Raw genomic sequence first — 13,257 nt, forward strand, 5'->3', positions numbered from 1 at the left:
TAAGCAACTGTTGGTGAAGTCTCCTGTGGGCAAGAGCATAAATTCTTGAGAGTTCCAGTGTTATAGGAATTTCCTATTAGACTTCTCTCTTTGGGCCAAAATGAGCTTTAAGTTGTATCTCCTAAGCCATGTGAGACCTTCACATCCAAAGTAAAATTGCCCTCGAGGGAAAAATGTTTTAATATGCTGCTTACTGTTCTGAATTCCTGCTTTCACAGACTTTGTCTGGCCATTTCTGTCATGTTATTTCTTAAGAAAAACATTTTATCCAGCATTTCTAATTGTTTTCAGAAAATTTTTCTGTCCACATATCCTGGCTGACCACATACTCTGTCTGAAATTTCAAAAGGCTTCACAGACTAGGTTTGGTGGTGCACACCTGTAATCCCAGAGACTGATCCTGCTGGGGCAAGAGAATGGCAAGTTCAAAAGCAGCCTCAGCAACTAAGGAGGGCTCTAAGCAAAGAGTGAAACTCTCAGAATAAAAAATAAAAAGACTTGGGGATGTAGCTCATTGGTAAAGCATCCCTGGGTTCAACCCCTGGTACAGGAAAAAAAAAAAAAAAAAGCTTCACAGTTCTATAGGTCAACCCTAAATTTCATTTTGTAGAAATCTGTACAAATGAAACTGCAAGAGACAGTCTATCTTTATCCAGTTTGATTCACTATCAAGGATAGAATCTTGCCAATCCTAACAGATCCTATTATAAAATTATTATTTAGAAAACTGGGTAAGATTCTGTTCTGAAATTAATAGAGCCATGTGTAACTGCTATGGAATTTACTGGTCTACTAATTCCCTAGCAATATGTAAACTATACAAAAAGCCCATATTTGCAACCACTGGAAGCTTAGGCAGAGTGGCAAAAGATGACAAAGAAGAACTGAGTTCAGTTTTATTTCTGCCAAGAAACAAAATTGTAAGGAATAATCAAAATACCAAGAATCACACATAAAGAAATAACTCCAATATTTATTAAACTGTACTAAACAAATCTAGATGATATGAATTAATTTGCTAGAAAATCTGAATTACTGAAATTGATCCAAGGAATGAAAATTACAATAACTAAAGAAAAAGCTAAGAAACTGCTATTCTGCAAAAAGTACCAAACATAGTCAAATAGGCTAATAATTTCGATTCCATATTCTTTAAATTGTTTCAGAGCAGAGCAAAAAGAAAGTTTCCCTGTTCTTTGATGAAACTAGTATAATACTAACTCTAAACCTGACAGAACACATAGGTAAAAATGCATGCCTGTTATACTTACAAATATGGCTACAATCATCCACAAGAAAGTAATAACAAGTAAAAATCCTTATTAGAAAATATATGACAAACATGGTTTACTACAGAACATAAGAATTTGAAACTAGAAAACTATTAATTTGCCATGATAGCAAGACAAAAAAAAATGTTCTATCAAGAGAAGGCAAAAGAGGCATTTTATAACAGTAAACATTTCCTACCATTAAAATAAGGCACAAAACAAGAGGCCTGGCTGCCATCACTATCAATTAAAACTATTCTGAAAGTGGTAAGCCAAAAAAATTATATAAGTAAACAAAATAAAAGGTATAAATACTAGAAAGGAAGGGGTAATCAGCCACCAATGTTTACAGCTATTTTCTACTTGGAAAACAAAGAGAACCAGAAAGACTATCAGAAATCAGGAGAATAAATAAGACCAGCCCCCCCCCAAAAAAAAAAAGTTAGAAAGAATGAGTGAAGTCTGGCTCTACCCAGATATGATAATGCATTTAAAGCTAAAGGAAATTGTTACTGCTGGTAAAGAGACAGCTCAATGGAATAACACCAAAATTCCAAAAATAGACCCAAGAAGATTTGAGCATTTAGAATAAAATTAGTGTTTCAAATCTGTGGTAAAAATACAAACTGTTCAATAAACAATGCTTTTTTCACAATTTGAAATGAATAAATTTGGATCTCTACATCCTGTGTATACACACACACACACAAACACACACACACACAAATATTTCCAGATGGGTCAAAGATTTACATGTAAAAACATGAAACTAAAAATTTTCCCAATTGCAGTGGTATCGATCAAGTGTTAAGTTTTATAATCTTGGGATAGAGAAATCTTTCCAACATTATCCCAACACCAAAAATCATAATGTAATAGCTATTCATAAGGATTTTTAAAAGTATAAGAGAAATTTTAAAATAAAGTTAGAAACATTTATAATATATAATAAGCAAAGACTTTTTTAAAATTTCCAATATATGAAGAACTCTTGAAAATCAGTAGGGAAAAAAAAGTGAACATCCCCAAATCTTAAGTTTAGGTATTAAAGAAATAAGAATAAGAGAATTTTATCAGTCTTTGCTGCCCCACTGACCAAAAATAATGATTTAAAATACCAACTGGTAGCAAGGTTATGGGCAAATGAGTCCTCTCCTGTACTAAAACCTATAGTATAAATTACCTTTCTATAAGGCAGTTTGACTGTAAGTATCAAAATCTAAATTATCCATAACCTGTGATACAATAATCCCAATTCTAGAAATATATTTGAAGTAGCAATATCAATGCATGAGAATTTATGAAAGACAAAATTAAAAGAACACTGATTACAAATTAGAAGCACAGGGTTGGGGTTGTAGCTCAGTGGTTGAGCACTTGCCTAGCACATATGAGACCCTGGGTTTGATCCTCAGCACCACATAAAAACAAATAAATAAAGGTTAAATTCTTTAAAAGAAAAAAAAAAGCACAATTAAAATTTAAAAATTAAAAAACCATATGAATAATAGCAAAAAACAAATAGAACATACAGTTCTAGGATGAGAGTTCTTTTTTTAAATTTTTCTTATATTGCTTTGGTTTTTTTTTAACATAATATCATTTTTTAATATCTATATTTTGATTATTTTTATATGGTGCTGGGGATCAAATCCAGTGCCTCACACATGCTAGGCAAGCACTCTACCACTGAGCCACAATCTCAGCCCTGCTTTGATTTTTTTATTAATATATTGTTATGACTCTTGGGCAGATAAAATTATAGACAGGAATTAATTTATCCAAGAACTTTTTGTAGTTTTTGTTTTTTAGGTCTGTGTAGATTACATATAGCTGCAGGGGCTGGGATTATGGCTCAACAGTAGAGCACTTGCCCATGTGCAAGGCCCTGAGTTCAATTCTCAGTACCACATAAAAATAAATAAAATAAAGTTTAAAAAATACATACACACACACACACACGTGTGTGTGTGTGTGTGTGTGTGTGTATGTAAGTTCTTTGTCATTTTCTCCATCAAGAGATGAGCTTAATTCTCTCCCTGAATCGGGGCCAAGTCTGTCTTCTTAACCAATAGAATACAGCAGAAATAATGATCAGTCAGTTCCAAGCCTATCCATTAAGGGAGTTTCCACTTTCTGCCTCTAGGAATGCTTGTTCCTGGGGCACTCTCAATCTACTGGTCATGCTCAGGCAGATTAATACTCTAAGAAATATGTTATTGGACAATTATTGTGAGACTATCAGAGTGTACTTACTTATACAAGCCTAGATATACAGGTAGGTCAATCACTCCATGTGCTTCTTGATACTAAAAAGAGGGGTTAAATTGATGTATGAAGCTGCTGTTGGAGTAACAAAGCATATAGCTTTATAATGCCCCAATTTTGTTTTTGTTTTTGGTAAATACATGTACACTCTACAATAATAATACATAAACCTCAAACAGCTATCATCAAGTACTTTATACTGCACATAATTATATGTTATACTTCTATAAGACTGGCAGTTCGATAAGCCTGTAGCATCATCATAAACATTATATGTTGCTCTATAATGTTACAATGGCCCCCATTCATTAAGCAATACAATTTTTTCAGTCCATTATGTTATGGGACTGTGATGTACATGTAGTGTGGCATGTCATAAACAGAATCATCATACAGTACACGACTAGGTTTTTATAATTTATTTTCATAAAATTTCCACATTACATTTTATAATAAGAAAAAAGTTTTAACTATCACACTCTGATTATTTGACCTAATATATGCACCCATGATAGAATTTTCTTAACATAAAGTACAATGGCTAGCCCACTATAAGTTATATAGAAATTAAATTCAACCAAATTCAAATTAAATCATTCTTCCAAAGTAAGCTTCAAGACCAGCAATGTAGTTAAAAGCTAGGATTCTTAGAAATTTATGGAAACTTGTAATAATCTATTATGCCTATTTCAAATCTTTTAGGACGATTTTGTTTCATAAAAGTAATCCAGTAATTACCTTTTCTGGGTAAAAGTGAGTTAATTTTCTGGATGAGTTAAAAATGATAAATCTGCAACCACTAAATATTCTCAGGGAGTCAACCACAGAAACTGTAGCATTGAACAATAGCTGAATGATGTCATTAGATGTTTTTCGCCCAAACTAATGAACATTTAATGAGCATCTACTATTTACCAAGCCCTATGCTCCAAGAGCTAGTTGAAGATAGAGGCACTATGGTAAATTATACATAAAATTTTAAAACACAAACGTGTGTATATGTGTACACGTATAAGCACATGCGTGTGCACGCGCGCACACACGCGCACACACACGCACACACACACACAAAGTCCTGATCCCTTATTTCCAAAGACTGAAAAAAACTCTGAAAACCAAAAACTGGTCTGAACTAATGTAAGGCTTTTTGTATTCTTTGTTATTCTAGTTAATGTAAATATATAGAATTTCTTAGGAAAATTCATGTGTGCAATTATGGGATGATTGTTCCTATGCACCAGAGTTTTCATGACAGATAGTAAACGAGCCATCCCAACTTTCTGAATTCCAAAAAACTTTTTACATCTGAGACACATATGCCACCATGGTTTCATATAACGGCCTACAGGTCAGGTCTGGAGGATGAAGAGAAAGAGGAATCATTTCAAGGAGCAGAAGAACTGGGTAAGATAGGTAAAAGTTATAGAAAAAAAAAGTGATCCTGTTCTAGGCTTCACATTATACTTGAATACTTCAATTCTTTAACCTCAAAGACATTTTTTCGGAAGAGATGGGGGATATTTGAGGGTTGAATCCAGGAGTACTTAACCACTGAGCCATATCCCCAGCTATTTTGAGACAGGGTCTAAATTGCTGAGGCTGGCTTTGAATTTGCAATCCTCCCATCTCAGCCTCCTGAGTCACTAGGATTACAGGCATGTACCACTGTGCCTGACAAAGACATCTTTTTTTACAACTTTTTTTTTTTTTTTTAAAGATCTGACCTGTCAAACTATATTTATATTTAAATTCCCAAAAGAATAAAAATATACCAATTTTGTATTTTCACCCAAAAAGTATAAGCTTTTTTCTTGGCTGGTCCATACAGGTTTATCTCAGATAAATGTACACCTTCCGAGGCTGGGGTTGTAGCTCAGCGGTAGAGCGCTGGCCTAACACATGCAAGACCCTGGATTCCATCCTCTGCACCACATAAAAAAAATTAATAAATAAAGGTATTGTGTCCAACTACAACTAAAAAGTAAAATATTTTTAAAAAATGTACAACTTCCATTCAGTTCATTTAGATAGTCTTATGTAGATATTGTCAATGACACTAAAGATCCACAATATTTAGCACCTACATGATAGCATTAAGCATTTCATACATGCACACAATATTATACATACACACTCATTCATTTAATTCTCCAAACAATCCTGGGAGGTAGTTACTATCATTATGACCATTTTAAAGATGAGAAGTTGAGGCACTGTGAGGCTAAGTAACTGGATAGCATGGCATTAATACAGACATAATAAGAGAAATTGTGAAAATATTTACATAATTAATAACTAAAAATATAAATTAGAAGTCTTCCATTATTTAGACAGGCAACAAATGCTCCCTTGAGTTTACAAGTAATGATGTGGCCATTCAGCTGTGAAGTCCAGGAAGTACAGCAGACCAGGTATGGCCATGCACAGCATCAGGGTAAGAAATGAAAAAGCCAGCAAGTGGCAGTGCAGCAAGGACAAAGCTACTCTAATTTTCAAAGAAAGAATTTGGACAACTGTGACCAACAATTAGTTTGTTTTCTTTGTGGGATTCAGGAGCATTCAACCACTGAGATACATTACAGTCCTTTTAATTTTTTTTTTTTTTTTATTTTATCCTGCTAAGTTGCTGACGGACTGGCTTTAAATTTGGTGCTCCTTCTACCTTGGCCTCCCAAGCTGCCACCTTACTTCTCAGCCTCTTTTTATTATTCAATTTGTATAATGTTTAATGTTACTAAACCATTGCACAGGCATTGTTTTTAAATGTTTGTAGGACATCAGTAGAAAGATAAACATTTTCCTAATCATTTAATGTGTTTTTGAGAAAGCATTTTACACCTGAGATTTGTTTATACCAACTTCCTTCCCAAACTCACAATTGCCCCATTAATAGAGAAAATGGTGCTACTAAAAGCAGCCCACAATTCCTCTCGTCCTACTCTCCCATTGCCTCCCATCCCACACCCATCAAGAAATTTAACATTTCTCAAGTTCAGTACACACACAGTAGGCACTGCTATCCTAGTGATCTATCCAAGCTGAAGGAAATGCCTTATCTCAGGTGTAAAAACAAGGAAGTTGAAGAAAGGATAATATGTTAACATTTTTATGAAATACAAATTATTCGACTTAAAAGATAATCTTTCATTCTGAGGTTGTCCTTACTTTTTCAGTATTAAATATAATAATAGCCGGGCATGGTGGCACACACCTATAATCCCAGCGACTCAGGAGATTGAGGCAGGAGGACTGCAAGTTAAAAGCCAGCCTCAGCAACTTAAGGAAGGCCTAAACAACTTAGCAAGACGGGGTCTCAAAAAAATAAAACATGGATTTGGCTCAGTGGTTAAGCCCCTTTTCCCCTCCCGTGTGCGTGTATTAACCATTGCTTACTTTTTTTTTTTAATTTCTTTTTTTAGAGAGAGAAACGAGGGAGAGAGAGAGAATTTTTAGTATTTATTATTTTTTAGTTTCTGGCAGACACAACATCTTTTTTTGTATGTGGTGCTGAGGATCAAACCCGGGCCGCACCCACGCCAGGCGAGCACTCTACCGCTTGAGCCACATCCCCAGCCCCATTGCTTACTTTTTATTGTTCTTACTGGCCAAAAAGCCAGTGATCAAGTCAATCCCTGTAACTAAATGCTAATACAAAGAAACTCAGTCAACCACTAAAACCTAAATATTAGGATAAATAATATAGACTAAATAGCATGTATGTGTGCGTGTGTGGAGGAGCATAAAGGATTAAAAACTTGCAAAGTCAAAAGTAAGTACATATTTTACATTTAGCAATGAGGTAAAAACCAATTGACACTGATCCAGCAAAGAAAAAGCAGAATACAACTTTACAAATTTCAGTTTCTTATTCAGAAAAGATTGTAAGTACTGATGATTTTCATTTTTTGGTGGGATAAAACAGGAAATAAAACAATGATAACTTTTACTTTTAAAATGAAAGTGAAGGGGCTCAGTGGTAGAGTGCTTGCCTAGCATGTATCAGGCACTGGGTTTGATTCTCAGCACCTCATCTGAATAAATAAAGGTCCCTTGACAACTAAAAAAAATTTATAACAAAATAAAAAATGAAAGTGAAGCTCATAATTCTCAACAATACTAGAAAAATAATTTAAAACAATATCATTACTTTACTAAATAATAAGGCATCATAGAGAAGATTGTTAGAAACAAAGATTCTGAAGTCAAACAGAGCCCAGCTGTGTATTAGCAATGTAAACCTACCCTGTTTCCATTTCCTTAAAGGTTGTTGTGTTAAATGAGTTAAAATATGCAAAGTGCTTAGAGCAGTGCATGGCACTTAGTAAGTGCTTTAAAAGTACGTTACACATATAATTTAATAATGTGAAGCAACAAAGGCAAAGTAATGGCTAGAATGAAGATGATAAATATTATGGGACTAAAAGTAGTGGCTATTTTACTTTCACAAAGTTCTTACAAAGTACTTAGCAAGTGTAAGGCCCTGGGTTCAATCCCAGCACCATTAAAAAAGGAACCATTTTTATATACATAAAATATATAAGGATCTGTGTGACCTTATACTTTTTATTTTACATTATTAAAATTAGAAAAAAAAATCTGAATCCAGTTACAATACCCTCAATGACTGTTTACATCATATGCTTCCAAAACTCAGAAATACACTACCCTAATTGAGTACACTACTGCATTTGAGAGAAAGCAGAAATTACTTCTACCAATAAAAGAAATTTTCATCTCAGCAATAACTCAGACACATGATTCCTTGCCTATACACTGCCCAAACTTAGTTATTCATATCTGAGCAAGTTTTCAGACAGCACACCAAGCTTCTATAGAGAAGAATCAAACACCTGAGCACACAGAATAGGCATTAGCACTCCTTCAATTCCTCCCCTGAGATCTGGACTTGGCTTACTCTGCACAAGGGATTTTCTTAAGCAAGTTTTCTTAGTTCACCCTGTCATCTGACCCTTCTTCAAAGCCACCTCTACACCCAGGGTGGATTATTTACTTATATACCACATCACTATATTTCTTAGACATCCTTAGTATTCAAGAATAGTTGTCTCCCCCAACATTACCTTAGAAATGCAGAATATTAAGCTGCATCAACGATCTACTAAATTAGAATCTGCATTTTTAACAAGAGCTCCAAGTGATTCCTATGAACATTCAAGTTTGAGTACTGTTCTGACACTGCTGCAGATCGTTGTGATAATTAAGTGTTCGACTACATGTGAATTCAGAAATTTGGTATGAAAAAAATCACCAATACATGGAATCTGAAAAGTCCAAAAACAAATAACCAATCTGAATTGGTTATAAATTTGACACTGACAAAGGTGTTCAGTGATTTTTCAGCAACGCTACGTTTAATGACTCCTGCTTTTATTTTGTGCAATAGCCCAACACTAATAATGTACAGTTTGGAGGGGTGGGGGGGACTACATTTTGATGTACTAAGACTACTACAATGTGATAGAAATTTCAGAGTACTCGCAAGTTAAAATTTCGGGATTTACTCCAATTCAGAGTTAATACAACTCTGTCCAGAAAGTCATTCTACAAGGAAGATAACCTCTGAAAGATGCAAACTTGGAACAGTTCATATTCCCGGAACTGCGACTATTTAGTAACTGGTACTAACCATAACCTTAGGTCACGTGTAAGAAAAGAATCTTGTTTGGGAAGGCTGTTGCCAGAAGGGAGAAAAAAAAAAAAAAAAATCAACTTTCACCCTCCGCAAAGTTTTTCCACATGTCCCAATGGATAGGCCTCAAACTTGCACGTTCTTACAGGTGAATAAGCTGAGGTCGTATTACAACAAACCAAGGAAAAGTTAAGGCAAGGTTTTTCTATTCTAAAAGCTGCATTTTAGAAGGCTGAAGGACTCCGGGCCCACTTCGCTTCCGGCCTGCGAAGGAAGCGTGCCGCCCAGGGCTGAAATGAACAAGGAAAATGACCAAGTAGGAAGTGAAGCCCTACTACAGCCACCAAGCTCTGCTCTCTAGCAGGCTGGCCTTCCGGACTAGCCCCCGACCTCCCGCGGGAGGGAAGGCAGGCTGGCTGGAGGCAGCACCCCGCCCGCCCCGGAGCCGTGCGAGCCCCCGCCCGCCCCCCAGCTGCCTGCGGGAGGCGCACAGACGCGGGGCGGGCGGCAGCCGCCTGGGGCCTTCCCGAGACGGCTGCGGCGCGAGGGGAGGCAGGACCAGTCCTGAGAAGCCGGGGCGGGAACGACTGCATGTGAGGGGCTGCACTGGAGAAGGCGGAGGGCTTGGGCTTTTTTACGATTATCATCATCATCATTATTTTGTTTTACCTGTGGCGCAGATGGGTTCCCCAGCTCCTACTCCCTGAATCCTCCTCCTCCCCTCCTCTTTCTCTCTCTTTCTCTCTCTCTCTCCCTCAGTCTGCCGGGAGCTCGCGGAACCTGCCGGGCCCGGCCCGACCTGAAAGAGAACAGGGCGGGAGGGGGTGGCGGCGGTGACCAGCGGCCACGTGACCACGCTCGCGCCGTAACGGCGGCCGTCTCCTGTAGCGCGCCCTCCTCGCGCTCCACCTCTAATAACCCCGCGGCCCGCGCGCCCGGAACGCTCGTGCGCAGGCGCCTGCGCGGGCACGGGGCGCGCTCGCTCTCGGGGCCAGGTGTCAGGGGCCCAAGAGGCCGGAGTAGGTGGGGAGTGAGCCTGGGGCCGGCCCTCCTCCCATCGGCCGGCTGCTAGGGCGCATGCGCGCGGCGCTTCCGTGCCCGCCTTCCAGCTGCTGGAGGCTGAGTCCGCAACTGTGTCTTCTTCCCAAGTTTGCACCCACCAGAACCTTCGTAGGTTGGGACTGAAGAGGAGAGAATTCAGCCCCTGGGACCTCTAAGACTCGGCGCTCCTGCCGAAGAATTTACATCTTCTTGTCTCATGTAAAGGACCTTCCCATTTGACGTTTTTCTGTAGCTGAGTAGTCCTCTAACCCAGGTCGTCTGTCATTCTGAAATTTATCCAAAGCTGTCGGACTCACTAGCACTCTGTGGAAACCTACTTTGTTATAAAACGCATAGAAGTATAAATGTCATAAAAGTTATTTTTTTACAAGCCCACAGTGCTAAACTCAGGTTTTATCTTTTCCTCACAACCTAGAACTGAATCTTCAGCCCAGTAGTATCTCCCTGAAGGAATGATGACAGGTCACCTGAAAACAATCAATGTCTAAACCCTTGTTGCCCTCGACCTCTGGTTAATCATGATTTAAGATTCCCTTCAGCTGGAGCACGTGGGACTCTGGTGCTTATTTCCCCAATATGAAAGCCTTTGAGTGGTAATGCTAATTAGAGTGGTAAATGCTTCACCTAGTAAAAAAGATTTATGGTCTTTTATTAGGCTATCTTTACAAAGAGCTCCAAAGGAAATTGATTCTGTTAGTTCCCGAAAAAGGAAACTAAGGCAGAGAAAGTTCAGATTTCCAAAAGTTAGCTACCTTGAGAGGAAGATGCCTGTGTGGGAGACCTTCCTTCATACACAAAGGCTCCACTTCACATAGGGATTTCCTCTTTTTCTGTCACCTTTCTTTCCGTTACAAAAACTAAGCAGATTTAGTTAGAGCCTCTGGCTGGATTTAATCAGAGCTAATAAATAAAATGTATAAACTTCCTAATTGGATGTTCTGACCAGACTAGTCATTGACTGGTGGATACTGACCTGATGATGTTCAAGAAAAGAGACTAGCAACAAAACTCTAGGAAGTGTTGGGATGTATGTTTAGGAAAAAACAGGCACAGACAGCCCCAATTTATTTTTTTGATGGTGCAAAATCTACTTGCATTCTGTAGAAACTAGTTTGAATTTCAGTCTTCACCAGACTAATGATAAGTGATATGATTATCTTGGTACTGGGCAGCAACAGCCAACTGTAGTTCTGTCAACCATATGATCATGAAGGTAAACAACCAATGTTCTATAGTGTACATAGTGAACTTTCTTCTCTGGCCTCCAGAACATTTCTCACCCCAGATCTTCATCACCTCTTTCCTGAACTACTAAGGATTGAGCGGTTCTAGGTCACAAGGAAAAGTCAGTCACTCAAACACCCAGGTTACCTTATCAGTTTATTAGGCAAAAAGTGAGATGTGGGGAACCAGCCCAGTCATCCCCCATTACCTCTATCCTGGTGCTTCTCAGACTGGGAAGCCCAGTTAGATCTCATAAAGTGCAACTACAGTGACCCTTTGACCACAACAATAGCTCTAGACACCTATCTTCTCTCTGGCTTCCTACTTCTTACTCCCCAAGAAACAAACTGAAGGGTCTATTAGATCCCAGTTGATACAGAGCACCCCATGAGGCAGAGGGTGGCCAGCAATCTAATCTTGGAAAAAGACACTAAAGCAATACAGCTGATAATTAGTAACCCTATAAAATATAAATATTGTATAAAATTCATCTCAAGTTATGCTACTTATAATACAGTTCAGGTACTTAAGGAAGAAGAATTAAATTTGAAGCAACATCAGCATTCTTAGAAAAATGAAAATTGTTGCACTTGTTTTTACAGCTACTTGTGTGCTCATTGATTCTCGGCTTCAACATCTATGTGTATTCTTTGTCTTGGGGCATGGCACAAAGTGAAACACACAAAAAATGAAATGTTCTCTAGGAAAGGTGAAAGCTGAGGGGACAGCCCTTGACAAGACTGGCTTTCCTCTAGAACTCTACCTAAGTGAACACAGCCTGCCTCACCCAGGCTAGGCCACCATCCATATCCCTTCTCCCAGCTCTTTTCTCCCCTATGCCACTGGATTTGCTCAGACAATTTAGCCATCTTCAGATCCTGGAATTACCACAGTTGCCTGGACTAACATAATAATCAGATGTACATCCTGCAGTATGGCATTGCCAGTGTGAAGCGAGAGGGTTGTGGTAAGAATGGGCTATGTGTGGGACTAGATTCAAGGATCATCTCCTTTGCTATCCTTTATGTCACCCATGGAAGTAACCCACTCAGATCTCCGAGAGTCATCCATTAAAATGCAGCTAATCCCAGGTAGAGAGAACAAACTAAAGCCTTTCACCATTAAGAAAATAAGATTCTTTAAAACTTATTTTAACTATAAATTTGATTAAGATTATAATAAAGATTGTGATTATGATAATAAAATTACTACATTTTTAGGGTATTCCCTATTCTGTGTTCTTGTAGAAGATGCTTTTGGAGACTGTTTTTCCATTTTGTAATAAAAACTATTAACCATCATCCTTAATTACCTCTTCTTTCTCCCTACTCCTAATCTTCCATGAAGGACTTGAAACAAACTAGGCCAATCAACTTCTCTTTCTGAAAAAGTTGAGAAATGGGATTAAAAGGCAACTAGTCAATCTTTGTATGTTGTTGGAACTGTAAAACCCAAGAGAGTAGACCACATTATCAGCAAGGTCTAACCAAGAGAAACCATTTATTTATTATAGAGGGAATTTAATATAGGGAATGAGTTACACAGGTGATGGACCCAGAGAAGCAATGGGGGTTTTTAGAGATTAGTAACAGCAGGAGGGAACCGTATCACTCCTTAGCTGACAAGATACAAGAAGATACCATGTTACTGGTAGTCTTGGAATGAGGTCATCCAAGGCAATAAATACAGAGTCTGGTTTTATGCAGAGAAAACTATTTAAGGTAGTTTTCCTCAGAAGCTAACTTTTAGCACAGCAAGCACTTGTAAGGTTTACCCACCCTT

General features: G+C 38.0%; 1 protein-coding gene across 8 annotated transcripts in view; it reads right to left on the reverse strand.

Annotated features, from left to right (window-relative positions):
* The window catches only part of Tbc1d5 (TBC1 domain family member 5), a 524,655-nt gene extending 514,603 nt beyond the window's left edge, over nucleotides 1-10,052 (reverse strand). For all 8 annotated transcript variants that reach the window (XM_076842587.1, XM_076842568.1, XM_076842553.1 and 5 more), the window contains exon 1: nucleotides 9,859-10,052. The gene's annotated coding sequence lies outside the window, so the exon portion shown is untranslated. The remainder of the gene's footprint in view (nucleotides 1-9,858) is intronic.
* Nucleotides 10,053-13,257: the final 3,205 nt, after the last annotated feature.

The sequence above is a fragment of the Callospermophilus lateralis genome, chromosome 1 (assembly GCF_048772815.1).
Source record: "Callospermophilus lateralis isolate mCalLat2 chromosome 1, mCalLat2.hap1, whole genome shotgun sequence".
Taxonomy (NCBI): domain Eukaryota; kingdom Metazoa; phylum Chordata; class Mammalia; order Rodentia; family Sciuridae; genus Callospermophilus; species Callospermophilus lateralis.